The 24702-nt window shown below is 38.4% G+C and overlaps 1 long non-coding RNA gene across 2 annotated transcripts in view; it reads left to right on the forward strand.

Moving 5' to 3' along the window:
* LOC309630500 overlaps positions 1 to 24702 on the forward strand; it is a 141858-nt gene that overhangs the window by 108201 nt on the left and 8955 nt on the right. Inside the window, exon 2 of one of the 2 annotated variants that reach the window (XR_014245708.1) lies at positions 3404 to 7021. The exons of the other annotated variant lie outside the window; for it this stretch is intronic. This is a non-coding gene — a long non-coding RNA (uncharacterized lncRNA). Of the gene's footprint in view, positions 1 to 3403; positions 7022 to 24702 lie in introns of those variants that run through there. 2 annotated transcript variants of the gene reach the window in all.

Here is a 24702-nt window from a genome sequence, read left to right on the forward strand (position 1 = left end):
TGTTTTAGGGCTGGTTTTTAAATATTTTGATAAAGAATGCTGCTCTTCCCTTTTTCCTCAGTATTTAGATTCTCAAGTAACAGGGGGCATGGGAATAAAGAATAAAGTCTACACATCCTAGACTCCATTACGATCATGTGACTAAGTTCTGGCCAGTGGGGTATATGCAGAGTTACTTGTGAAGCTTCTGAGAAGAGTCCTTCAAAGAAAAGAGTTTGTCTCCTTTTTTTTTTTTTTCCATCTTCTGGCTGACTGGAGTGGTTGGTACTAAAGCAGCCATTTTGGAATATGATTAGAAGCTGTATATAGAAAATAGCGGAACAACAAGATAAAGGAATCTTTGGCCTTGGTAATTGTGTATTCACATATCAGTTTGGCTGGGCCTGCATACCTGGAATTGTATGTGGAATAGACTACACTCTTATTTAGTTGAAGGAAATTTAGCATCATGGTAAAGAATAAAGGCTCAGAGACCAGATTGGGTTTGATTGAATTTTGGGTCTATTTCTTACTAGCTATGTGACTTTCAGCAAATTAAAGTAATGAATTGTGCCTCTATATCCTCATTTATAAAATGGGCTACTGATAACACTTAACCCACAAGATTGCTATAAGGATTCAATGAAATAGTGTATATAAAATGCTTAGAACAGTGTCCGGCACATGGATTGCACTATATACATAATAACTATTATTATTATTTGAGCCACAATTATTTTCACAGTTTTGAGATTACAGAATAAGCTAATACTAGTGAATGCAAATGCTTGGTACATATAAATAGTGCCTGGTAAAAAGTGGGTGCATAATATTTTGAATGAATGAGTGAACTATTTCTATTTACCTTTAAGTTGACATACTATAATAACCTGAAAAGTGACCTTAAGAACACTGCAGCTTTCATTCACCCTTGAATTATGAGCAAAGCAATTAGAGATTAAAGAGGATTATTAACCCTGTGTTCTGCTGACATCTAGATACAATAGTGTCCTTTTGGTATAGAGCCCCAGGACTCAATAGTCATTCACCACTCACTAGTTCAGCAGCTTCTCAGAGGGTCACTGCTTTCAGTTCTCAATCCTGTGCATCTGTCACAGCGTCAGGCTATTAACCCATTGCAGGCTCCTCTGCTACTGGCATGTATGGCAGGCTATCCATGTGCCGCCAGCCATTGGCATACACTCAGAAAAGACCAATCTATTTAATATTACCCAAACAAAGACCACGGTCAGGAAGAAAACCCACCTCCAAGAAAATGCCATAATGTACTGAATTAAAAGAAGTACTTACTGGATTATCCCATAATTGAGGAAAAAGGTGCTTAGCCATCCTATATCTTTCCAAGCACCAATAATTTGGGGTCAGCCAAACTTTAAGAATGAGTTCTATTTTGTTAGCTCTGCCTATGTTTATACTCCATATGTATGACATACTTTTTCAAGTAGTGTTGAAAGGGACATATGATTTCCATTCTATTATTTCCCTAAGTGAAGAACATGCCAAACTTCAGGGAAGGCATGTGATATCTGCAATATTTATAGATTCCTATGAAAAGCTTTGCTACTATATAGAGCATACAGTTAGTTTCAAGTTGCTCTTTTCTAACCAGTCCATATATTTTCTTTAAAGTTAACATAAATTTAGACATTATGTTACCTATAATTCGAATGCATCATAAAGAAGATGGAAGACTTTATAGTAAAGGTATAAAATTGAAAAAGAAATATATCTGATGCAACAATAGTATCTTCTTATACACACAGTTTGAAAAATTTCGTTACTCATTGGCCCAATTTTGCATTTAAATATGAATTCATTTAATTTTACTTTGCAATCAGGTAAATTAGTGAGAAGGAATCTAAACAATATGCTTTAATTGCATTTATAAATTATTCTCTCTGTACTTCATGAGCATTCTTTCTTTTTTAGATATTGAAATGTAGTGTCTAAATATAAAGAGCAGTAACATCTGGTTCTAATTGCTGGTTTGAATAATACAGACAGACCTTCAACATTTCATGCTTTTGAAAGGATGTGTTTAGTAGGAGGTACCAAGTCAAAGGTTGTAAAAATTTTATACCACTAAAAATAGTTGAAATCTCAGATGCATTTAAAATGGAAATTACCACTTTTTGAGCAAATAGTTCCTCTCTGTGTAAGCTGTATATACGCTAGAAATGGTTCATCAAAAGAAACTTTTTGCTTTTTTTTATATCCCATATACCATCATTCTTATAACCACAGTACTTTTATTTTTCACAGATTCCATGTCTTATTCACATCCTGAAGTAAACATTCAATAGTCACTGAACCCACATGTTGTGCAAGGTTTTATATTTAGGGTTGTCTTTTAGACCTGTTCTACCATAATAAGCTGCAGTGGAAGAGTTCAGTTGTCCTCATGGGTGACAGGCAGATGGGTTATTGTACTGCTAGAAGTGTGTGTGTGCGTGTGTGTGTGTGTGTGTGTGTGTATCTTAGGTGTTACGTGTGACAGAATACTGTGTCTCGCCAAAAAGTCCTGAAGAGTGTATGTGTATGTTAAAGCCTTTCTTACTTCCCCTGACCATAAAGATCCTTCCCGCAATACTTGTCTGACTCACAATTCTTTTCTGAGTTCTGATTTTGTGGCTTTATTGGTTTTAACACCCTTGAGAAAAAAATATAAAAGCAAACAGACTTTTATCCGGTGGAACTCAGTAAATAACTGTTGTCTTAATGCTTAAATCAATGGAAAAATCGTGTGTCATAGAACATTATACAATTATTCCATTTAGAATAAAATCTAATATATATCTGGATTCAAGATCTCCTTACAAAGATAAGCATTGCTCCCTTTCTTGAAAGCCAGTATCCCTGACAAGGTCAGTGCTGTGAGTTCTCAGAAAAGGTCTCTCCATAGTTTGTTGGGCACCTGAGACCATCTGGGCCATGAATATTCTGGGAAGTTGAAAGTTACCACTTCTGAAATAGTATTTTACAATTCATCTCGGCAGATTCCTGTTTTTAAATTATCAGTTGAACTGAAATTTTGAACTGATAATTATGGACCATTTGAAATGGACCAACCTCTCTCTGCATGGCAGAACAGCAATAGTGGGTGCTTAGTGCTTAGTGGGTGGAGAACGCACGTTTAAGCACACAGGCTCTGGAACCAGACTTCATGGGCTCACACCCATGTTTTGCTGTTTATTAGATGTGTTGCCTTAAGCAATTGAATGAGCTTCTTTGGACCTCAGTTTTCTTATCTGTAAAATGAGGATAATAATAGTACCCACTTCATAGGTCGTAGTGATACCTAAATTAGTTAAATTACATTAACTGCTTATTATTACTGAGATTGTTTGGGACTCTTTTTTCATGACTTTATTGAGAAGATAGGATCAAAATAATCTCTCCACAGGCATAGTCTAAGAAGAAAGCTTGGTCAGGAAGGCAGGTGTGAAGGCGGAGAATTCAGGGAAGATTTTCGAGCCAACTCCAAGCCAGCACCGGCAATGACTCTCAGTGGGCCTTTTTTAGAAATAGGCCAAAGGCAACTAGTCATAGCTCAGACGTTTGACCCTCTGGACCTAAAAAGAGTGTGGATCTGCTCCAATGTCTAGAGGGAAAAAGGGTTTTCACCCACCAAGACCTCTTAGGAGCCATGTCTGCTAATAAGAGGTGAGCACAGGTTTTGTTTTCCCTTATGGTTTCAGTGGACTTTGGACCCTGGGTTAGAGGAATACTGAGATTCTTCCCACCATATTAATCTTTCTTCTTAACTCAGTTTCTTCCTGAACCAGAGACAGTGATCTTGACTGGAAGAACTTCACAGTAGTCAGTGTTTATATAGCACTCAAATTAGTACCTTATGCACTGTGAAAATGCCCCCAAAATATGACTGTTAAAAATACTACCCCTGATAATCTCAGCTATGGTTAGCTTAAATAAAATTGGTTGAGCATATAACTAAAATGAACTGTTATCACACTTTGTTAATTTTGATCAATGGCAACTTTAAGGAATTAACATATCTATTAAAGTTTTGCTCGATTATTCTTATTAACATCATCCTTCTGGAAAAGTTCACTTAATTTAGAGGGAAGCCTTTGTCTTGGTAACAATTTGCAGTTCATGCCACTGCCTTGCTCAGGCCCTAATTATTTCTTAACTAAATTTGGAATAAACAGCTTCTGCCTTTGGGGCTCTTCATCCAAACTTCCAATCAGATCCTTTATCACTGCCAAAGTTGTTGTTTTAAAAATAAAACTCAAATCTGTTCCTATGACTCATTCACTTAAAACTCTTCAATAATTCTCCCATAATCTCAGAAGAGAGCCCAAACCTTTATCGTCTGCATTTGGTCCTTTATGATCTGATCCTGCTTTTCTCCAGTCTCATCTCTTACTACACCTTGGCAAAAAACTTGGTAACACCCAACTCTTTGCTGTGTCCTAAGCTCTTTCTCATTTCTATCTGGTTGGCATGCTGTCTTTCTATGTGGAATGCCTCCCCGTACGTTGTCTATCTGGTGATCTTCTACTCATCCATCTTGCCTTCTCCGTGAGGCTTACATAAGCATCTGTGATCTAGGCTAGATGATTCTTATTTTGGGTTCCCATAACAACGTTTCCATATCTCAATTATAGCTCTTATCATCTTGTGCTACAATGGCCATTGCATGGCCAATGTAATGATTAATAGCCATTAAAATTACATACATAAGATTATTTACTTACAAGGAAAGATGTTAATAACACATTGTTGACTGAAAAAAAGGTTAAAATGTATGTACCCTATGACTCCAATTTTTGTTAAAAAAAAAGTATGTCTACATATATGGATAAAAATCTCATGTGTATTCCCAGCCTAGATCTGTACTTAGCTTATAGGCAATATTTAAATAACATTGAATGAACCTAGCACAGAGGTTTGCCATTAAAGAGAGTTAGGTGATGTGCTCACTGACACTGTGTCTTGGCCCATGAAGGGGGCATGACTACATGAGTAGGACTAGCTGTTGCTTAACCAAGGTGAAAGTTTAGATAAGCCAAAGGGCTATCTGCCCATCCTGTTCAGTCTGACATTTCTTTATGCCTGTTTCCCTGAGTATGTTCTGTTGGATCCTAGTCCTAAAATATACTTCAAAAAAGTATATAAACTTGGTCATAAACTTGACAAATGCCACAAACTGTCTCCCTCTTAAGGCTCCACATGCACAAAAACATCTTAAAGTATCTGAAAAGTCATGCAATGCAGAAGTGCATTTAACTTTGCTTATCTAATAATTTCCTAGACTTACATGACCACAGGACTCTTGTATTTCATAACTTTCTTCAACATTTTGTGGAAAGACTGTCCTATGGAACACATGTTAGGAAACACTGTTCAGTACCAAAGACATTTAAGTGTAGAAGCCATGGGCTCAACATTTACGATCATTCTAATTTCTCCAACTCTGACACTGCACCCCTTTCTTCCATATTTTTTTCAACTCTTCTAAATATAACTACATAGAACTGCAGAGAGGAAAGTTATCATCTTGTCTACCTTTGTATTAGAAATGAGAAGATGGAGTTCCAGACACCTTCACTGGCTTGCTTAATGCTAATAAGCCTGGTACATGAAGGAGCCTGGTTGCTTGACTACCAATCTCACCATGTTCCACTGTATCCAGGCCCTCCCTCTCCATGCCCAGTGAACTGCCTCAGCACTCAATGCACTTCAGCTGTATGTCAACTTATGTATGTCCTGAACGTTTACAGTATTAACTTGGGTATGAGTAATCTTTGCTTTGTTTGCATGTTTGTTTCTTAAACTCTACAGTGATTTTTTAATTCCCCAATCAGGTATTAGTTTCTCAAAGGAAATAATTTTCAATTCTTTATCTGAAGCATTTTTTTTTTTTGGCCACGCCATGCAGCATGTGGGAATCTTACTTAGTTCCCCCACCAGGGATCGAACCCGCACCCCCTGCATTGGAAGCATGGAGTCTTAACCACTGGACCACCAGGGAAGTCCCCATCTGAAGCATTCTGATGGAAACAACTAAAAGTTTCCTAAGAAGTGACCGCTAACAATTTACATGACAAAATAGAGAAAATCATTAGCAAATAGAAAAATAAAATACAAATAATGAATATACTTAGGAAACTATTTAATTCAATTAATAAGCAAAGAAAGGTAAAATATAACCAAACCAGATAGTATCTTTTCATAAAATTTGTCAAAAGAAGTTTTTATTGTTATCCAAGATTGTCAAGACTGAGGTGAAAAAGGCACTTTCGTATTTATCCTAGGAATTATGCAGCCTGGAAAATATTTTTGTATGGAAATTTGGAACCTGTCTGAAACCTTAAAACCCTGCCTGACGTGTTTTTGACCCATTCTGTTGATGCTTAAAACTTATATTTGATTATTTACCCAATGTAATGTACACAAATAGTATCACACAGATATTCATCAGGGTTTTTTTTTTTTTTTTTGGCTGTGTTGGGTCTTCGTTTCTGTGCGAGGGCTTTCTCTAGTTGTGGCAAGCGGGGGCCACTCTTCATCGCGGTGCACGGGCCTCTCACTATTGCGGCCTCTCTTGTTGCAGAGCACAGGCTCCAGACGCGCAGGCTCAGTAGTTGTGGCTCACGGGCCTAGTTGCTCCGCGGCATGTGGGATCTTCCCAGACCAGGGCTCGAACCCGTGTCCCCTGCATTAGCAGGCAGATTCTCAACCACTGCGCCACCAGGGAAGCCCCATCAGGGTATTTTTAATGGAGTAAATTGGAAAATAGCTAAAAGGCAAAAAGAAGCATACTTTGACCTCAGGTCAAACAAACTACAAATACAATGTGTATTCCCAACTTAGATCTATACTTAGCTTATAGGCAATATTTAAATAACATTGAATGAATACATTGAAACAAATCTGGAAGTACATATGGCAGAATGGTAACACTGATTGGTGGTGTGACAGATCATGTTTTTCTTTGTTTTTTATATTTCTTTTATACAATAAACCCATGTAAGCTTTGTAATAAGAATTTTTTTTTTTTAGTAATAAAAACAGGGACTTCCCTGGTGGTGCAGTGGTTAAGAATCCACCTGCCAATGCAGGGGACACGGGTTCGAGCCCTGGTCTGGGAAGATCCCACATGTCATGGAGCAACTAAGCCTGTACACCACAACTACTGAGCCTGTGCTCTAGAGCCCATGAGCCACAACTACTGAGCCTGTGTGCCACAACTACTGAAGCCTGCACACCTAGAGCCCGTGCTCTGCAACAAGAGAAGCCACCACAATGAGAAGCCCGCGCACTGCAACGAAGAGTAGCTCCCACTTGCCGCAACTAGAGAAAGCCCGTGCACAGCAACGAAGACCCAACGCAGCCAAAAATAAATAAATTAATAAATTAATTTTTAAAAAATAAATAATAAGAACACAGTTGCTCAGTTAAAATCATTTCCTAGCAAAGCAATAATCACCATTTAACCCACTTGATCTGAGGTGCCTCTAATGTTTAAATGAAGATGCTCACATCTCATTCCTTGTTTCCTCAGGGCTGCTGTGGAATTCTACCCATACCAGGCCCCCACCGACAGCCAGGCTTGTATTATTGACTGTCATTTTTAAGTAGCTCAGACTCTATGCTCAGAATTTCCTGAATGCCTAAAGAATAACTGCTCACCTGCAAACCCCATCGTGCTCAGCTTGGCAGGGCTCCCTTGTAACATATCGTATTTTCCAGGAACATTTCTGTAGAGAAAAATGGCCCCCAAGGAGCAACTGAAGCGTGTGTGTAGGCACTTAGAATTGACACACTGTGGAATGACTGGGAATTTATTTGGATAAATAGCCTGTAATATAGTCAGGGACTTCCCATAATTCTGAAGTCAATGAGGCCCTTGGTGGTTTTATTTTCCTCACTTCTGAGACAATGGGATTCACATAGACTATGGATTTATTCATTAAATGCTGAGTGTAAGAACTTGTCACCATCTTCTTTTGGGATAACTGAGCATGGTTCCTCTTGGTAAGTAATATGAACACAAAATAAACATTGCCAGCTATCTGTGTTCCAATCTTCCCTGTGAGCAACTGCAAGTTCAGCTGCTGCTGTATTCAAGTAAGATTCTGCTCAGAAAGTAGTAAGATGCTGGGCTGCAGTATTTCACTGTGGGATGCTGTAATGTCAGGAACCCATACCAACACATTCCAGAACTCCTATACTATGTGCTCCAGAAAAAGAGGCACAAAATTCCTTCCAGTGTGTGAACTCTGGGCCTAGAGAATTTTGGTTTCGATAATTGATAACTGTTTTTATCTTGAGTAAGTACCTTAACCTCTCTGAGCCTTGTTTTTCCATCTGTAAAAAAGGGAAACTATCAGTAGCCATCTCATAGGGTTGTTGTGAGGAATAAATTCAATCATGTTTGAAATGTGCTTAAACGTGACTAGGAAAAAGAAACTTTAAAAAAAAGTGACCAGCATATCTTAAGTGCTCAAAATGTGAATTCCTTTTATTATCACAACCGTCATCATTATCACGATGATCACCCCAGAGAAGGGGATCTAGTTTTACTGTCTCGGCTGTGTTTCAGTTGACATTTCCAGCCTCAGTTAAATGCTATAGGAAGAAAGAAAGAAACCTAGAGAGAGGCAAAGCAAGGTAGAAGGAGGAAGTGAGGGGAGAGCTATGGGGAGGAAAGGATGGAAACAAAAAGAGAAATATCAACGCCACTGAAGTTGTCTCAGGTCCTTGGGTAGCTGACACCTGCCTTAAATAAGTCAAACGGCAGAATTTGGAGGGAGGGTGTTAACCAGCTAAACATTAGCCAGATGGCTACAGCAAGTTATTTTAAAGTAAGTGGGACGCATTCTTACAGCGACGCATACCTCTTCAGCTGTGCAAGATGATTGTTAATCACGTAGTCACGATTCTGAGTAGCTCCACGTTGTAAGCTCATCTTCTTCACTGGTGGTGGGTGATGGTGATGTTGATGATGATGGTGGTGATAGCAGTAGTAGCTGTCAGTTACTGAGCCTCTATGTTGAGCCACACACCGCATTTTACAGGTGAAGACATTAAACATCAGATGGGAAAACCAGAAATTAGACGGCCTCTGGAGATACCACACAATGGATATACACGTGTGCCTGTATGTTTCCAGTCCTTGGATCTTTCTGCCATACCACTCTGTCTCTCTTTTCTTCCCTGCAGGTTAAAAAAATAGTTGGTTTTATGGTCCTCAGAATTTGGTAGATTGTTCTGCTGTCAAGTGCATGAGAGCAGGGGAATGGGGCAATAAGGATCAGATTACTTTTTTAAAAAAATTAATTAATTAATTAATTTATGGCTGTGTTGGGTCTTCGTTTCTGTGCGAGGGCTTTCTCCAATTGCGGCAAGTGGGGGCTACTCTTCATCACGGTGCATGGGCCTCTCACTATTGCGGCCTCTCTTGTTGCAGAGCATGGGCTCCAGACGTGCAGGGTCAGTAATTGTGGCTCACTGTGGGCCTAGTTGCTCCGCGGCATGTGGGATCTTCCCAGACCAGGGTTCGAACCTGTGTCCCCTGCATTGGCAGGCAGACTCTCAACCACTGCACCACCAGGGAAGCCCAGGATCAGATTACTTTGATCTTAGGGGGCATGCAGGTTTCTTACCAGAAACTTTTCACTTATGCAGGGCACAAATACTGGATTTTCCTGCTGCTTCAATTTCCCAAATATTAGGAGTTCAGTGGGGATCCTTTCAATGAGAAGCTTCTTACTGCCTCTACCAGGTCAATTCTCTAGAGATTCATTTAACCCAAACTAATTTGGCTAAAACAAATACAATTAAAAGTCAGTGTGCTTAAGAGCATTTTTGGTTATAATAATTTTTACTGAATAATATTAATCACTTTCAGTATATTTCTCATATGGTATGAGGTATGGAACCCCTTTTACATATTCTTCCCTTTTTTAAAGTACTTTTCTGTTTTTCTTATCAAGGAGCCCAAGCTTTAGCCCAACTTATACACATTTCTGGGATTTAGATGTCCGCACATGTCTGGCAAATAAGTTGAGAAGTACAAATCATATTATTTGCTTAAATCTTGAAGATGTTTCCTGGGAGAAATTTTATCCTGAAAAAAAAAGAAAGTAGCATGATTCAGGGACAAAAGTACTAGACACTGGGGGAAAGGACTGGCTGTTTTTCCACTTTGAAACCCAAATTATAAATCATTGCTTATTTAGTTAGTGCTAGATACAATTGTTTCTAAAGGTCAATCAATCAAACAAGTATTTATTGCATAATTACGTGCTCAGTATGTAATTAGTGCTATAATTGGGTATGTGTAAAACGTGATAGTTAGCTAGCTACTCCATTTGTTCTTGGTTTTTGTATACCCAGAATCCAGAATAGTGCCTGATTTATGTACATGATCAATAACTAATTGATGGATAAGTTAGTGAGTGAACAAATGAATGAATCATACCCTCGTTGTGGAGACAACACAAATGAAAAACAGCAGCAGTCTTTAGAGAAGAGAGAATGTAATTTAGTACTGAATTATGCATAGTGTGGTGGACTGAGCTAATACTTGGGTTCCATTCCTACTCTGTCTTTGACTTATTCAGTGACCATGGATGTTACTAAAATATGTGACGCCTAACAGATTTCTAAGATATTTTCAAGTTGTAACATATCTTGATTTCATAAAAATGAGCTCTGAAATATCCAAGATTTCTCAGGTAGGAGGAGACAGTGAAGATTGGAACGATAGGGGAAGTCTTCCGTGAAGAGATAATATTTGATTTGGGTAGGATTTTGATTGGGTGGAAGAACAAGAAACTAGTAGGTTTCCTTCTGTGTAGCAGATGCTTATACAAATATCACGATGTCAAGAGGTAGCTTAAGCACCATTTTTGTAGACAAGAGAAGAAACCAATAGCTCCAGTTGAGTTAGAGAAATAAGGATTGGAGCCAGGACAGTCACACACTAAATCCTTTGCTCTTTCCTGTGCACCCCATTAAGGAGACCAGGTGAGGGTTTGTTATATAAGCAGATCCTAGAAATTTGGTTTTGTATTTGCATTGCTTTTGCAAATTAACTCTTCGCTAGGGAAGGTTTCTCACCAAAATGAAGTTTTGTCAAAATTTCCATCTGTGGCGGACAATGTTAGTTGCTTCTTCAATATCTGTTCTCTCTTTCTGTTTTACTAGAGGAAGTAAATATGCCAAGTTAATAATATATGATTCCCTACGCTCACTTGTAGCTAGGGGTGGCCGCCTGGCACATTTGCCCCAGTGTGCTGTAAGTGGATGTATACTAGTTGGAATGTCTGGGAAAGCAATTATTTTCCACAGGGATGAATTCACCTCGAATATTCTTTTTGTTGTTTGTACTTCATACCTCTTACTACTTGAAATTCAGATATTACCTAGAGGTAGAGCAGACATACTGTACGCATGGTGACAAAAGCCACATGCTGAGAATTACAATACAGAGTGATAGAGATTTAGATTGTTAGCAGCGTTGTGAAACCTCTGTCCCAGCCTTGAACTACCAACTGCAATGCTTCATGTTACATGAGAAAACTAAGTAAGGATTCAGTAGCTTGCCGCTAACTGTTATACCAGAGTGGAAGATAGTATATTCAGTCAATACAAGTTTCTGGTTATCTCCTCCAAATCTAACTCTGGAGATACTAAAGGAGTTGAAGAATTTTAGACTTTAACAAAAGTAAAGTGGTTGGGTACCTGTATTAGGGCTGCCATAAAAAACGTCCACAAACTTGGTGGCTTAAAACAACAGAAATTCATTCTCTCAGGGTTCTGGAAACTGGTATTGGAAGGACCATGCTCCCACTGAAGGCTCTAGGAAGGAATTCTTTCTTACCTCTTTCTAGCTTGATAGCACCCAACTATCCTTGGCATGTTTTTGGCTTGTAGCTGCGTCACTCTAATCTCTGCCTGGGTCTTCACATGGCCTTCTTCCCTGTGTCTCCTTGTGACTCTGTGTTGCTCTGTTCTTTCCTCTTTTATAAGGACACCAGTCATTGGATTGGTGTCCTTATAAAAGGACAAAGGATTGGTGTCCACTTGGTGGACACCAGCCACCCATCCTATTCAATATGATTTCATATTAACTTACTAATTAAATTAAGGCCCTCTGCAAAGAGTCTGTTTCCCAATAAGTTCATATTCTAATGTCCTGGGTGGACATTATCTTTTAGAGGACACAATTCAGCCTATTACAGTCCTGATGTAGAATAAATGCTTAATTTAGAATGGGAGAAAGGCAGACACCACAGATAGGAAGTAGGTTGGGGGTGGGAGAGCTTTCTAGTTACGGCCCCTTATTTTCTCCATACTATCCCAAGTACAATGTCGTTAGCCCTACCACTCTGGAAGGGCATGAAAAGGGCAGTGCCTACAGCACTCAGAGGTGTTGCGGAGCAGCAGAGCAATCCTGGAACGTAGGTTAAATGGGGAGCCCATCACAGCAAATGGAGGTGGGATGGATGGGCCTTGGGGCTGCCTCTTCTCCCCCCCATCAATTCTTTGAGCCAGTGAATATGACACAGGTAGAAACTCTTAGAAATGAGCGGTTCCAGGGCAGAGGTATTGGGAGGTGCCTTAAGGGTCAAGGTCATCTGAAGTAGTGGGCAAATGAAGACTCACCCAAGACTGTAACCTAAGAGGCTCTCTCTGGGACTTCCCTGGTGGTCCAGTGGTTAAGACTCCCCGCTTCCAAAGCAGGGGACACAGGTTCGATCCCTGGTCAGGGAACTAAGATCCTACATGCTGCAGGGCATGGCCAAAAAAAAAGAGGCTCTCTGACAGGCACAACACCACACCTGATGCCGTAAATTCACCTAGAAGAGTATTAACTGGGGCCTTGACTTTGCCCTTCTTCATCGTGTAAAGCAAAACTAGCTTGTAATCCCTTTGTCCATAAACTCTTGAGGACAATAATGAAGAGGGTACAGACTATGAGAAGAAGAAAACAAGATATTAATCTATGCATGAGAGCACAGAACTAGTAAGCTAGAGCAAACAAGACTATTCTCAGGGAGAAAAAACTGATGATTATTGTAAAGAGAAAGAGTATCAAGAATTTGTGAAAAGGAACCATTAGGAGAAAATGGGTATAAAACCTATAATTATTAAAATAAAGAAGTCAGTGCATAGATTGAATCCTAGATCAAATACAGCTGAAAGATGATATAGCAAATTGGAATATCAAGTTCGGTATCTCTCCTGGAAGATACAGGGAAGAAATAAAGATTTGGAAAAAATGAGAGGGAGGAGATACAGAGGAGTGAAATGTGTCACTATCTTTCTAAAAAAGCCCCAGAATGAAGAAAAAGTAGTTAAAAGGAAGGAATGCCTGAACTTTTCCTTAAATCATCAAGAGATGTAAGAGCTTATTGAAGGGGCTCATTGAGACACCAAGAAAAAACAAATCTAGACACATCATAGTGAGATATTTGGAGGAAGTACTCTTGGCATGTGTTTTGATTGGCTAAATTTATCCCTTTCCTCCCTCTTGTCAGTGGCAAATTATATATATTATAGAATTTGGCAAAGCAAAATATGCACCCTACCAACCTCTCTTGCAGCTAGGAGTGGCCATATAAGGGAGTTCTATATCATACTCTAAATGGCTGCTCTGGCACCAACCATCCTGTACAGCCTAGGAAGATAGTCAATAATACTGTAATATGTTTGTGTGGAGACAGATGGTAAGTAGACTTATTGTGGTGATCATTTCTGCTGTATAAAAATATTGAATTTACAGTTTACACCTGAAACTAATATAATATTGGATGTTAATTATAATTTTTAAAAACTTCGGCTCTAAAAGAAAAAAATGATAAATTGGACTTCATCAAAATGTAAAAAGTCTGTTCTTCCAAAGACACAATTAAGAATTTGAAAAGTCAAACCACTGATTGGAAAAGAAAATACTCTCCATGCATCTATCTCAGAAAGATTTGTAACCAGATTATAAAGAACTCTTAAAACTCAGTAAAAAGACAAGCAGCTCAGTTAAAAACATGGTCAAAAGATCTGAACAAAAACTTTCCAAAAGACACACAAATAGCCAATACGCATGTGAAAACATGTGTCACATGATTGGTCCTTAGGAAAGTGCAAGTTAAAACCATAGTGAAGTAGCTAGTTATTTTTAACTAAAGTTAAAAATATTTGAAATCTCAAGTGCTGTCAAGAACGTCCAGCAGCTGGACCATGGATGCATCACTGGTTAGAACATAAAATGGTTAGACCACTTTGTAAAACTGGCAGATTCTTTTTCTTTTTAATTTTATTTATCTTATTTATTATTTATTTTTGGCTGCATTGGGTCTTCGTTGCTGCACGCGGGCTTTCTCTAGTTGTGGAGAGCGAGGGCTACTCTTCGTTGCAGTGCGTGGTCTTCTCATTGCGGTGGCTTGTCTTGTTGCAGAGCACGGGCTCTAGGCGCGTGGGCTTCAGTAGTTGTGGCACATGGGCTCAGTAGTTGTGGCTCACGGGCTCTAGAGCGCAGGCTCAGTAGTTGTGGCGCACGGGCTTAGTTGCTCCGCGGCATGTGGGATCTTCCCGGACCAGGGCTTGAACCCATGTCCCCTGCATTGGCAGGTGGATTCTTAACCACTGCGCCACCAGGGAAACCCAAAACTGGCAGATTCTTAAAAGGTAAAATATACCTTTAACCATGTAATCCAGAAAGTCTACTTTGAGGTATTTACCTAAGGAAAATGAAAACCAAAAGCTCGTACACAAATGCTCATGGCAGCTTTATTTGTTAAAGCCTCCAGAGGGGAAGAAACCTGAATGCTTGTCAGTGGGTGAGTTGATGATTGCTATGGTATATTCATTCAGTGGTACACTACTCAGTGATAAAAAACAAACTACTGATACACACAGCAACACGGATGTCTCTCTAAAATATCCTATGCAGAAGAAGCCAAACGCTACAGAGTATACAGAGTGTGATTCCATTTATATGAAACTCTAGAAAAGACAAACCTAATTTGCAGTGTCAGAGAGCACATCATTGGTTCTCTGGGGCTTACTCTGAGCCAACCCCTGAAGGTACAATGGGGCACCAGAGATGAGCTTGACCAAAGCTGTTAGGTTTCCATTCATTTTTGGGCAGGTTCTCCCTTCACCCATGTCTCTGCTATAAAATGGGGAATGTTCTAATTCAGTGGGTCCCAACTCTTGGTCCATGAACTAGTGTGCTATGAAATGAGAAAAAAAAAAGAAATCAGAAAGGTGGGAAGTTTTTCAAGGTGTTAAATTTATTCAATTGTAAGTGACTATTCATTATTGTGAAATTACCTCCTTGTAATTTGGTGTTAAAATACCTATTTATTTATGCAATGGTGACAGTCAGTGATGAAGTTGAATTTTTAATTGTCCTTGTTTGGTAAAACAGATATTTAACAAGTTTGGATATTAAAAAAAAAAGGAGAAAGATGAAGATGAAGGGAATGTAAGAGAATGTCATGTTCTATCTTGATTTAGGGAAAGATATCTATTTTAAAAATCCATAAAAGCACAGGCATAAAAATAACAAGAACAACAGCAATGGAGAAACAAAATAACAAAAACTAGAATTTTTAACTGCAATCAAAATAGAAGTTTTATGCTTAGTTAGACATATTATAGGAAATTTTAGCATATGGAATTTACAACAGTGAGAACTTTAATATTTAAAACATTTAAAAAAATACAAGCTATTCAGCAAAATAAGTGACATCTATGAAGGTGAATATAATATTTGAAAGGACAGTTCACATAAGCATATAATAAACATATGAATTGATTCTCAAACCCACTACTAATTACAGAAATGAAAATTAAAACAACAATAAAATACTTCTTTATAATCACCAAATTAGCCCAAGTTTGAAGGCAGGTAGAGGTGAGGATGGGTGGTAGAGACATCTTTCTACATGGACAGCTAGTGGGAAGGTGAAATGTTCCAATACTGGAGAGAAGCTGATAGTACCTAGCGAAATAAGTGTTACTGGACCCTATGGCCCAGCTCATGAAAATCACAAGGCATGGTGGAGGAGTTTCATAGCATCACTGCTGTATTAACAGGAAATGATAGGCAACCTGAGAAAATGGCCAAGTAAAATGAGGCTTATGCATATGTGGGAAAACAGTCAGCAACCATGAGCTAGATTTACACTGGACTACATGGAATGATCTCACAAATAGTGAGACGAAAATGGCAAGAAATGTGATATGTAACAATAGTATTTATGCAAATTAAAATCACATGTTATTAGAGAAATGCAAATCAAAACTATAATGAGGTATCGCCTCACACCGGTCAGAATAGCCATCATCAAAAAATCTACAAACAACAAATGTTGGAGAGCGTGTGGAGAAAAGGGAACCCTCTTGCACTGTTGGTGGGAATATAAATTGATACAGCCACTATGGAGAACAGTATGGAGGTTCCTTAAAAAACTAAAAGTAGAACTACCATATGACCCAGCAATCCCACTAAAACCATAATTCAAAAGGACACATGTATCCCAATGTTCATTGCAGCACTATTTACAATAGCCAGGACATGGAAACAACCTAAATGTCCAATGACAGACGAATGGATAAAGAAGATGTACATATATACAATGGAATATTACTCAGCCATAAAAAGGAATGAAATTGGGTCATTTGTAGAGATGTGGATAGACCTAGAGTCTGTCATACAGAGTGAAGTAAGCCAGAAAGAGAAAAACATTTCACATACATGTGGAATCCAGAAAAATGGTACAGATGAACCTATTTGCAGGGTAGGAATAAAGACGTAGATGTAGAGAAGGGACATGTGGACACAGTGGGGGAAGGGGAGGGTGGGACGAATTGGGAGATTAGGTTTGACATAAATACACTACCATGTGTAAAATAGCTAGCTAGTAGGAACCTGCTGTATAGCACAGGGAGATCAGCTCGGTGCTCTGTGATGACCTAAATGGGTGGGATGGGGGGTGTGGGAGGGAGGTCCAAGAGGGAAGGGATATAGGTATACATATAGCTGACTCACTTCACTGTACAGCAGAAACTAACACAACATTGTAAAGCAATTTTACTCCAATTAAAAAACAAAAATAGCACACACAAAAAACACTCTTCAACTTCCAAGGATAAAATGTATCTAAATAACCACTTGGATGGAAGGTTGGAAGGATGGAAAAGGGGAAGGAGTGATAAAAGGGAAAATATAATAAAATAAGAATGATATAAAATAGAACAAAAAATGATCTTTAACATGATAAAATTACGATGAATTGAAAAATACGATTAATCTTATATATATTTTAAAAATTAATCAAAGAAACCACAATAAATCAGTACCTTAGAGTTCATGTGGGAAAGAGAGAGAGTGAACTATGACCAAGAGCGACCCTCATCAATCCAGTGCTGTTGTAGATCACTACACAGTGCTGTGTATTTTTGTATATTGCTTACCATTAAAGTATGCAGTGATTTTTTCTGACAACTTCTTCAGCTAATAAACTCCCGCAAGGTAGATTCTCTGGTTCAACTTTCTCCATCATGCTTGACCCATAATGTTGCAAATATTAGGCACTCAGTAATATTTCACTCTTTTGATTAATAGAACCAAAAAGTTGGAATTCTGCAGAATATGGCTTCCTTGGATCCATCCTTAAGCGATTGCCCCAGATGTGTTGAAACTGCTATATCTGCTATCATCCTTATAAAATAAATATTCTCGCCCCCTTATATGTTGTTGCCAGTTTATTTTGCATTTTGCTGGTGAGAAGATATTTCCTGTGCTAGGTGTTTTGTAGCACTTCTGCAGCTTTGTTGTGAGTGATACATTTAGGCCTTAATAAATTTTCTCATAATAAAAGTTTCAATTCTTTTTGGAACATGAGAAAAAAAATTGTTTGTGGACTATTTCTCTCACAGATCTCTTATCCCTCTCCCCCCACCACACTCTGACTTTCACTTTTCTACTATGTCCTGGATGTTTTACTTCTATGCTTCCTCTCTGTGTTCCAGCAGGGGCCATCCGAGTAGTTGGTGCCATGTAATGAAGCGGAAAAGTTAGGCAGCCGGGCTTGCACGGAGTCAAATCCTGTCTGAGCCAGTTATTAACTGTGTGACCTTGGGCAAGTCATTTAGCTTCTGTAGCTCAGCTTTATCATTTCTAATGTAAAGAAAATGACACTTTGTTGATATAGTTTTTGTGGGAATTAAATAATAATGTTAATGTGGGAAGTTTACACTCTGTGGCTCAACTTTTTTTTTTAAGATTTTTTTTTTGATGTGGACCATTTTTAAAGTCTTTATTGAATTTACGGCAGCTCAGCTTTTTGATGTACCCATTTTAACACTATGAAAAAGTTGATAGTCTCACATATTTAGTGTCCTCTCCCAAAGAAATCATTAGTCTTTTAAAATTTTTTAAAATTAATAAGCAGAGAGACTCACCCTAATCCCCAGTTTATCCAATTATAAAGTCATATCACGCCTTGAGACTTGCCCCATTATTGATACCTCAATCTGTAATTTTTACTCAGATTTCTGAAGTAAGTTTTAAAGTAAGGTGTGGCTTTTGGAGGGGATGATGATATAGTTGGGCACTTTAGTGGGTAGTAAAACAAAGCTGAAAACAGAATTTATCTTTAGGATGTACTACAATGTCTCCTGAGCTAAATAAAATAGTGAGAGCTCTTGGTACAATTTCTGTTCAAAATGCCAGAGAGAGAGAATGAGAAACTCACTCATAAAAATGCTACTAAAGGGAGGTAGTGACAAAGCATACCAAAGGTTTTGATAAACTTTTGGAAGACAGAAGGTGTGTAGAACCATATTGACAGATGAATCACAGAGGAGAGAACCACTATTGACAGCAGGCACATGAGAAAATTCTCAGTTGAGGAGGAAGTTGTTCTTCATGGTGGAGGCTCCTGGATTTAGCTTGTGCAGAGTTCATATGAGAAAAGGAAATGAAGTTGAGGCTATTGTTTAAAGAGCTATTTAACAGAATGTACCTAGGGACCTCATCTCCTCCTTGAAATGGTCCTTGTCCAGCGCTGCTTGTGTTGTCAGGGTCTGCAACTGGCCAGAAGCTAGAGAGATGCTCTATGCAGGATATTGAGCCTTCCTTCTGTCAGGGAATGACTTACCGAAGCCCCATTGTAAAATGAACTCGAAATGTGTGCTGGTTTCTGCTATTTAGAAGTAAAGCAAGTGTGATTAAAACTAACATCACCACCGCCAACATTACTTTGCCTTTGCCTTTAATTCAGTCCTTAAAGAGACATAAAGGGCCTTCCCTGGCGGTCCAGTGGTTAAGATTTTGCCTTCCAATGCTGGGAGTGCGGGTTCGATCCCTGGTCAGGGAGCTAAGATCCCACATGCCTGACGGACAAAATAAACCAAAAAACACCCCATAAAACGGAAGCAATATTGTAGCAATAAACACTTTAAAAATGGTCCACATCAAAAAAAATCTTTAAAAAAAAGAGAGACATGAAAAACAAGAAAGAAAAATTGCTCCCTCAACAAGAAATATTCATCCCTTTCTCCTTCCTAACCACTAGCAACAACTGACCTTCTTACTCTCTCCATAGTTTTGTCTTTTCCAGAATGTCATATACTTGGAATCACACAGTATTTAGACTTTTTAGAATGGCTTCTTTCACTTTGTAATATGCATTTAAGATTCCTCCATGTGTTGTCATGGCTTGATAGCTCATTTTTTCTTAGAGATAAATAATATTCCATTGTCTGAATGTACCAAAGTTTATTTATCTGTTCACTTATTGGAGGACATCTTGGTTGCTTTCAGGTTTTGGCAACTACGAATAAACTACCTATAATTACTCTTGTGGAGGTTTTTGTGTAGACATAAGTTTTCCATTCAATTGGATAAATACCAAAGAGCACAACTGCTGAATTATATGGTAAGAGTATGCTTGATTTTGTAAGAAACTGCCAAACTGTCTTCCAAGGGGAGCAATGAATGAGAGTTCCTATTCCTCTAATCCTCACCAGCTTTCCGTGTTGCAAGTGTTTCTGATTTTGACCATCCTAATAGATGTGCCGTGGTATCTCATTGTTGTTTTAATTTGCAATTCCCACAATTCCATTTACCATCATATCAAAAAGAATAAAATACCTAGGAATAAACCTACCTAAGGAGGCAAAAGACCTGTACTACAAAAACTATAAGACGCTGATGAAAGAAATTGAAGATGACACAAACAGATGGAAAGATATACTGTGTTCTTGGACTGGAAGAATCAATACTGTTAAAATGACAATACTACCCAAGGCAATCTACAGATTCAATGCAATCCCTATCAAATTATCAATGGCATTTTTCACAGAACTAGAACAAAAAATTTTAAATTTGTATGGAAACACAAAAGACCCTGAATAGCCAAAGCAATCTTGAGAGAGAAAAACAGAGCTGGAGGAATCAGTCTCCCTGACTTCAGACTATACTACAAAGCTACAGTAATCAAGACAGTATAGTACTGGCACAAAAACAAATATATAGATCAATGGAACATGATAGAAAGCTCAGAAATAAAACCACACACCTGTGGTCAACTAATCGACAACAAAGGAGGCAAGAATATACAATGGAGAAAAGATAGTCTCTTCAATAAGTGGTGCTGGGAAAACTGGACTACATGGCTACATGTAAAAGAAACTAGAACATTCTCTAACACCATATACAAAAATAAACTCAAAATGGATTAAAGACCTAAATGTAAGACAGAATACTATAAAACTCTTAGGGGAAAACATAGGCAGAACACTCTTTGACATAAATCACAGGAATGTCTTTTTGGATCCACCTGCTAGAGTAATGAAAATAAAAACAAAGATAAACAAATGGGACCTAATTAAACTCAAAAGCTTTTGCACAGCAAAGAAAACTGTAAACAAAGTGAAAAGACAACCTACAGAATGGGAGAAAATATTTGCAAACAATGTGACAAATAAGGGATTAATTTCCAAAATATACAAACAACTCATACAACTCAATCTCAAAAAAAAACAACCCAATCAAAAAATAGAAGACCTAAATAGACATTTCTCCAAAGAAGACATACAGATGGCCAATAGGCACATGCAAAATGCTCAACATTGCTAATTATTAGAGAAATGCAAATCAAAACTACAATGAGGGATCACCTCACACCAGTCAGAATGCCCATCATTAAAAAATCTATAGGGACTTCCCTGGTAGTCCAGTGGGTAAGTCTCTGTGCTCCCAATGCAGGGGGCCCAGGTTCGATCCCTGGTCAGGGAACTAGATCCCACATGCATGCTGCAACTAAGAAGTCTGCATGCCACAACTAAGAAGACTTCATGCCTCAACTAAAGATCCCGCATGCTGCAACTAAGACCCGGTGCAGCCAAAATAAATAAATAAATATTTTTAAAAATAAAAAAATAAAAATTCTATAAATAACAAATGCTGGAGAGGGTGTGGAGAAAAGGGAACTCTCCTACACTTTTGGTAAGAATGTAAATTGGTGCAGCCACAGTGGACAACAGTATGGAGGTTCCTCAAAAAACTAAAAATAGAGTTGTCATATGATCCAGCAATTCCACTCCTGGGCATATATCTGGACAAAACTATAATTTGAAAAGATTCACTCATATGTTCATAGCAGCACTGTTTACAATAGCCAAGACATGGAAACAACCTGAATGTCCCTCAACAGATGAATGGATAAAGAAGATGTAGTATATATAAGCAATGGAATATTACTCAGCCATAAAAAAGAATGAAATAATGCCATTTGCAGTTACATGGATGGACCTAGAGATTATCATACTAAGTGAAGTAAGTCAGAAAGAGAAAGACAAATACCATATGATATCACTCATATGTGGAATCTAAAATGTGACATAAATGAACATATCTATGAAACAGAAACAGACTCACAGACACGGAGAACAGACTTGTGGTGCCCAGTGGGAGGGGGTGGGGAAGGGTTGGATTGAGAGTTTGGGATTAGCAGATGCAAACTATTATATATAGAATGGATACACAACAAGGTCCTACTGTATAGCATAGGGAACTATATTCAGTATCCTGTGATAAACCATAATGGAAAAGAATATGAAGAAGAATATATATATATATATAACTGAATCACTTTGTTGTACAACAGAAACTAACATGACAGTGTAAATCAACTATACTTCAATAAAAAAATTTCACCCCCTCCAATTTTCAGTTCCCTAATTACATGTGCTGATGAACAACTGTTCATATGCTTTCTTGCCATCTGTGTATCTTCTTTGATGAGGTGACTATTCAGGTCTTTTGGTGACTATTCAGGTCATTTTTTAATAAAAATTTTTTTTTCATTTTCCACAGTTACTTAAATTTACATTTTTATGAAAATATATTTAAATTTTATAGACTGAATACAATTACATTTCACTTTTAAATTACTGTCAGCAGAACAGAGTGTTTGTGAAAAGTCTTGATTAAAATAATTAGTGATTTTTACTAAACTAAAGGCAAGTAAAATAAATTTTATGAAAAAATATGTAATAGTTTATAAGTTATGTGAACCCATATTTTACTATTAATCCAAATATCACTGGTACATGAATAGAACAACCAGATGTGCACAAAAACTATGCACTTGTCTTTGATATTTTGCAAATATTCAGTCACTTAAAAATGGTAACTTTAGGGAGTTCCCTGGTGGTCCAGTGGTTAAGACTGCGTGCTTCCAATTCAGGGGACACAGGTTCGATCCCTGGTTGGAGAACCCTCATACTGCACGGTATGGCCAAAAAAAAAGATAACTTTACACACAGTTGTCATTGTAAAGGTAAATTTTCAAAGCAGGACAATAAAATGTTTGTTGAACAGTTTGATAGCTTTAGTTATAACGTTTGTATATTTCTACGTATGGTATGGAGGCTTCCATTTCTACTCTGTCCTGGGCTCCCTGAGTGTTATGGGCGGGACTAAACCCTATTCTTTCCCACTGGCTGACAATTTGTTGTGCACCAGATTCTCCCACCCCGGGGGCTTTGAAAAGAAAATTCCATAAGACTGCTCCCCGCGCCCCGCCCCATTACACTGTTTTCCCCCCATTACGCTCCTCTGCTGAGGCTGTGGGCACAGAGCGTAACATCTGGTTGAATAGAGAGGAAAGGAACAGGAAGAATATAGAACTACAAAGTTGTTTTTAAAAAGGGTTACTATTTACAAACACTACCTTACCGCACCTGGATAAAAGTGTGAACAATATTTCCCCGGAGCACAGAGGAGCCGAAGTGGCGAACGCTCCATGCACAGGCAGTTTAAGGACAGCCTCCCTGTTGTGACTTGAAGTTTTTAAGTGAACTTCTAGATTATGGGTTGTGGGTCCTGAATCCTGTGATGACCTTGCACCAAAGAGGACAAAATATCGATCAGTTATGATTCAATAATAAAATAATAAAGTGAAATATATCTATATGTATATAGACATGTTTTAGTTATAAATATTCATATTTTTGAAGGTGTCTCCTTAAGCATATTTTACCTCTCCGGTTGTAAAATCAGAAGAGTTTGGAAATCACTGCAGTGAGGAAGTGTGTCAGTATGTGGCCTACAGACCACCTGGTGCCGAATGGAGGTCCTAGGGCATGCCGCAGCAGTGTGTGAAGGTGTGTCTTGGGAGTTTTTCTGTAACAAGCTGCTGAGTTCTTGTGCACACTAATGTTGGAAAACCATTGTGCATAAGGGCTAAGGAAGATTGTCCTGCTGCACTGTGGAGAAAGGAAAAGAGGGCCAAGAAAGTAAAGTTAAGAACAGGTACTGTGGTTTTATTTTTAAAAAATTTTTCACATTAAAAAAAAAATTGAAGTATAGTTGATTACAAAGTTGTGTTAGTTTCAGGTGTACAGCAATGTGATTTAGTTATACATACATACATATATATATATATATATATATGTATATGTATATATCTGTTCTTTTTCTGATTCTTTTCCCTTATAGGCTATTACCAGATATTGAATATAGTCCCTGTGCTATACATTAGGTCCTTGCTGGTTATCTATTTTATACACAGTAGTGTGTATATGTTAATCCCAAACTCCCAATTTACCCCTCCTCCTACTGCAGTTTATTAATTCAAAACTTAGATGGTGAAAGCCAGCTCTAAGGGGAGTGACAGTGGGAACAGGGAAGAAAGTATGGACCCTAAGAAAATCTTGAAGGTAAATTATATAAACTTTATTGTCTAGATATAGGGGGCTTAGGAAGAGAATAAATCTTAGAGTTCACATTTTCTAAATTAATTAATTAATTTTATTTTTGGCTGCGTTGGGTCTTTGTTGCTGCGCACGGGCTTTCTCTAGTTGCGGTGAGCAGGGGCTACTCTTCATTGCGGTGCGCGGGCTTCTCATTGCAGTGGCTTCTCTTGTTTTGGAGCACTGGCTCTAGGCACGCAGGCTTCAGTAGTTGTGGCGCACGGGCTTAGTTGCTCCGTGGCATGTGGGATCTTCCTGGACCAGGGCTCGAACTCCTGTCCCCTGCATTGACAGGCGGATTCTTAACCACTGTGCCACCAGGGAAGCCCAGAGTTCACATTTTAAAGAATTATTTCTCCCAATAAACTATCTAGTTACCCATTCCTCTCCCACCCTCCCACCTCCCAATTTGTAGGCCCATTGAGAATAAGCGATTTGCCCAAGGTCACACATCTA

The sequence above is a fragment of the Balaenoptera borealis genome (genome assembly GCF_965194805.1).
Source record: "Balaenoptera borealis genome assembly, chromosome: 6".
Taxonomy (NCBI): Eukaryota; Metazoa; Chordata; class Mammalia; order Artiodactyla; family Balaenopteridae; genus Balaenoptera; species Balaenoptera borealis.